Source organism: Gorilla gorilla, chromosome 7, assembly GCF_029281585.2.
Source record: "Gorilla gorilla gorilla isolate KB3781 chromosome 7, NHGRI_mGorGor1-v2.1_pri, whole genome shotgun sequence".
Taxonomy (NCBI): domain Eukaryota; kingdom Metazoa; phylum Chordata; class Mammalia; order Primates; family Hominidae; genus Gorilla; species Gorilla gorilla.
The window spans coordinates 132,660,270-132,665,332 of record NC_073231.2 but is presented as its reverse complement, the minus strand read 5'-3'; the positions used below and the strand labels follow the sequence as shown (position 1 = coordinate 132,665,332).

At 41.8% G+C, this 5,063-nt stretch overlaps 1 long non-coding RNA gene across 1 annotated transcript; it reads right to left on the bottom strand.

Annotated features, from left to right (window-relative positions):
- Nucleotides 1-2,119: 2,119 nt before the first annotated feature.
- LOC134759121 (uncharacterized) lies at nucleotides 2,120-4,759 on the bottom strand. The gene is made up of 2 exons (XR_010135042.1): nucleotides 4,617-4,759; nucleotides 2,120-2,613 (listed from the first exon to the last, which is right to left on the bottom strand). It is a non-coding gene; the product is annotated as an uncharacterized lncRNA (long non-coding RNA).
- Nucleotides 4,760-5,063: the final 304 nt, after the last annotated feature.

Sequence of the window (5,063 nt, the reverse complement as noted above, 5' to 3'; positions counted from 1 at the left end):
GAGGTCATCTCTCAGTGTCTCTTGAAGGATCTCCTCAATCCCACTTTAGTGGGCCCATTGCAGTCCCAAGGGCTAGAAACCTAGTTTCCTTTCTGCTGTATGTCACCTAAGGAATCTCAGGCCTGCTAATAAAACCCTCTCTCTATGCCAGTCCATCCTCTTAAACCATGCTGGGATTCCATATGTTGGCTTCTCTGCCTTCTGGTGTACTTTGTGAGTCCTTAGTGGAGAGGTGGGTTAGAGCTCTTTGCCCCATATAGTCCCCCAATGTAGTCAGCATATCTCCCCCTCGAGAGCAGGAGATGTAGTTACAGCCCTAGCTGCCTTTCTCCTCCATCTCTGACATCCTTCTCAGTCCTCTGGGCTCAGAGAGAGGGAGTCTTTCCCTGTGTGAGATCCTCCTTCCCCCAAAGAGCACCCATCCCTCCACTGCCCCTTCCCTGTGTTAAACTAGCAGACAGATGCAGGAGGTAGAAATGGTAAAGTAAAATCAATTGATAGCTAATTTGATACCTAAAAATATTATTCTTTTTATCCTTAAATATTCAGGTTCTCAGTCACCAAATACTGGAGCAGAAATTTTGCTTCCCATTTTGCAGATAAGAAGAAAAGCCAAATTGGAGAAAAATAAAATTGAGGGTGTATCCATGCCAATATATCAACACTGCAGGTAAATGTCTATCTAACGTCCATCACTTCAGTGACACTACACTTTGGAAATCTCTCAAACTAACTGTATCTTCTATTTTTCCTTTGAGGGATGCTCGGCTTGCCCCTGCCCTTTAAGAAGGGGTGTTTCTCCAAGCTGCTTTCCTTGGCCACCTTCTTTTTATTTTTTTTCTACTACTGTGTGCGTGTGTGTGTGTGTGTGAGAGAGAGATTTCATCCACTCTCAGAACTTAGCCATAATCTTTAAGTATAGATTCAACACATCTTTATGCCTTGCCCACTTTTCTGTCTTCTGAATAGTTCTATTTTAAAGGAATGCTGGTTCCTTAAACTGGGCATTCAGAGAACTGAAGACTAGTCTCCATGGCACTGATGTTCTAGTTTCTGTTTAAATCACCCTTTCCTCAAACATCTTACTGTCTCACTGTTGGTCTTCATTCAGTAATCCCCATCATGATCATTCCCATAGATTCTGCCTTCCTGGCCTTCCTGCTTTATGCACTTGTATTCCTCTCTCCGTCTCCCCAGTTCCCTTGCTTCATACCAGGACCTCACCACCTGTCACTGGAATCCTGCAGTGGGGTCAGGTAGGTGTGATAGAGTATAAAGAAAATAGGTTCAGGCTGGGAGCGGTGGCTCATGCCTGTAATCCCAGCACTTTGGGAGGCCAAGGTGGGTGGATCACATGAGGTCAGGAATTTGAGACCAGCCTGATCAATATGGTGAAACCCCGTCTCTACTAAAAATACAAAAATTAGCCGGGCATGGTGGCACATGCCTGTAATCCCAGCTACTCGGGAGGCTGAGGCAGGATAATTGCTTGAACCAGGGAGGCGGAGGTTGCACTGAGCCAAGATCACGTCACTGCACTCCAGCCTGAGTGACAGAGCAAGACTCCATCTCAAAAAAAAAAAAAAAAAAAAAAAAAGAATAAGAAGAAAAGAAAACAGGTTCACCATCCTGGCATCCTAGATGCTCCAGTACCTGGCCCCAAACAGAGTTGTTATCTTATCCCCCACACTCTTATACATTCTCCAAAGACTTGCTGAATTTGGCACTCATTTTCCTAGGACATGGGCTTTCCTATTATATGACAGGTAACTGTTTTCTGCACTGAATGAGCTTGCCAAGCCATTTCAGTTTTTGCAATATATCTACCAACCAAGACTGTTTTTAGATAATGCCTCTTTCGTGAACCCATTCTTGATCACTGTCTTGTCTGAAGCCCAATAACTCACGGTTTTCTCACCTCTACAACTCCTCCCGAGCCAGAAGAATGTGTTTTCACCTTGGTGAAACTTTCTTTGATCCCCAAATCCAGGTTAGGTTAGGGCCTCCTGCTGTGTTATCTCAGACTTTAGGGGAGAACCCTCATCTCTCTTTGACTTCCTTTTTCTATAGACACCACTGAGAGAAACATATTTGGTTTCTTTCTGTATCCCTGACTTCATTCCCATGGAAGAAAGACTGAAGCATTTTATTTGTGGGTTGGGGATAAGGGGCTTAGTTTATCTTGACCGCTGCTTTTCTTAGCTCCTCCCTGATCCTCTACTTTCAGAAGCTTGACTGACTGCAGGAAGTATCCATTGCGATCTGCTTTCCACCGGGTAACAAGAGCTTCTTCCTTTCCAGGAAGCTTCCGCTGTCCCACTCTGCCAGAAGCTGGGTAAGCACAGTACACTGAATGTGCTGGACTGAATTCTAGGCCGAAATATTGTTGCCAAAACCTCTAGGTGACAGATGTGATATCGCATTTCCCAATCCAGTTTCCATCACTAATAGAGCTGCCATGTTGCTGCCGATGTTTCTCCCCTCGGCCTTTCCATGGACTCAGGACTTCACAGAGAGGAAAAAGCAGTATCTCAAACCTCCTTCATGATGGCGTTCAGTATGATCAATGCCATCAGTTTCTTTCCCTGTCTCTTCTGTCTAGCTGGTAAATTCCTGTAAGACAGAGACCATGTTCCTTTTCATTTTTGTATCTCTCATGTCTAGCACATTATCTAACTCAATAAATATCTTAACTAAATTGACAGATAGATGAAAACTTTATGCCACCCTTATGGCTCATACTGTATCTTATAATAGCACTGCATGAATAAATGGATGAATGACATATGCTTGTATACTGCCTACAACATATTCTGATTCCTTTCACAAGTTGTCTACCAACTCCAACAATCTGCACCTCACAATTTTGCTGCAGGTCTACTGTGAGAGAACACTTGCAGCTCTTTCTCTACTGCTTTTATTTTCCAATGCTCAGAACACTGGAATTTTGCCAAGGAGGTACAGAACTGTTCAACCTTATCATCCAGAGCTGAATCATCCACAAAGCATCATAGCATCAAAGCTGATGACAACATCCCACTCACCTATATCATCTTCGCTTTCTGCTTTTCATTTTTGCCTTCGTAAATTTACTATTCTCTCACTGTACTTTAAACCATAATAGTGTCTTACTCATCCTTTCTTGTCACCAAAAAGCTGACACAAGCATTCAGGAAATTAGTGTTGTCTATAAAAGAAGAAAACCACTTTTTTTTTTTGGTTGAATATTTTCCTTCAAACACATGTCCTGTTTTCCAGATATTTAGTTGTACTATTTTTAGCCTGAATTAGGTGTGCTCCTTTCCAGGAGACTTCATTTCTGTAATCAGTGGGAAATACTCAGAATAGATCCTCAGTTTTAATTGACTAACCATTGCTTTATTTATTAGTTAACCATCTCTATGGACTGAGCTGGTATTTATAACAAAGGAAGCAATTGCTAAGTTGAACATGGTTTTCATTTCTAGGCTTCTGGACCATGACCATTTGTACACGGAAGAAAAGCATCTAATAATCCCACAAGAGTTTAAATTCTCTTCTTGCATTAATCATTTACTAGTACTAAATAGATACTGTATACGCTTTCTTATTAGTTACACATTGCTGTTCATCAAATCACTTCATAATGTTCTGGCTTTAATAACAACCATGTGTTACATCTCATGAACTTATAGATCATCTGGGAAGTTCTGCTAATCTGGACTAGGTTTGGTTGATCTTGACTGGACTCACTCGTGCATTTGTGGTCAGCTGAGTGTTAGGTAGGCAGTTATGCTCACTGTGGCTGACCTTCTAGCTCGTATATTTGAGGGTGGCCTGGTGCTGGATGACCTTGGCTGTGCCAATTCAGCAATGCCTTGTCTCATCCTCCAGCACACTAGTCCAGGCTTGGTTCCATGTAGTTGGCAAGTTTCCAAATCCAAGCAAGCTCACTCAAGAGGAGATGCAGAGACACTCAAGATCTTTGTAAGCATCTACTTGAGGCACATTTGGTAACATCCTAGTGATCAAGGAAAAGCAGAACTCTGTCCAAAGGCAGAGGGCAGAGACTACAAATTACAGGATAAGGTCAAGAATAACAAGAAGCCAGTAAGTGGGGCTATAGATGCAATTAATTGATCACTTTCCAAACTCTCCTTCTGACTTCGTGTACCTATAAAAATACACGTGTAATGCCCTAATTTAATCCTTCTGGACATAATATTATCATCACCATGAATAATGACAGCCTTCTTAGAGTACTGACTTAAGCTACAAAATAAAGGTTCTTATTTCATTGACACAACAACCTATAAAATAGACAGTAGTATTATTTCAAGGCCAGGTGCTTTAACTCCAAACCTCGTGGGCTTAAGCATCAGATCAGTCTTCCTATAAAAGCAGTTTTGAAATTATTCCCCCCGCAGAAACACATATTATGATGACAGCCTTTTGTCATACTTTGTTCTTGTCTCCCAGTAAAAACTCTTTGGCAAAGAATATATACACCAAGTCTCTTCTTATTGTGCAAATTATTTGAATTTCCCAGGAGTATGTGAGTATACAAGCATATGTGAAATTGAAAGGTGCAATGAAAAATGTAATTCAGGGATCATTCGCAATAATGGCTCACAAACCATTTTGTGCCAAGTCCTCAGGCCTTTGGAATCTCTCTGGGGCCTCTCAAATTGTTGCTGGGCAACAACAACAGAAATGGAAGGGAGAAGAATCTGCTTCTGGAAGTGGCCCTCAGCCCTTGGCCCAGCTGTTCTAGGCCTGCTTTCAGGGATCCAGGAAGAAAGTGACCAACCCATGCAAACTTAGGGCAAAACTAACCATATTTAACAGTAGGTGAGAATGCAGAAGGGTGAGGGGAGAAGAGATACCCAGTGCTTAATAAAGAAGCTGTCATGTCTCATGGAGCTTGACTTAGGATACACTTTCATATAATAAACCCTTCAACAAAATCCTTGAAGTAAAATTCCCTTCATCTAATGAAAATATTATTAGCCTCCGAAATGACCAAGACAGTTCAGAAAGGTAGTCATTAGGTTGCTGAGATTTCATCAATAAAGGCTAGGCTA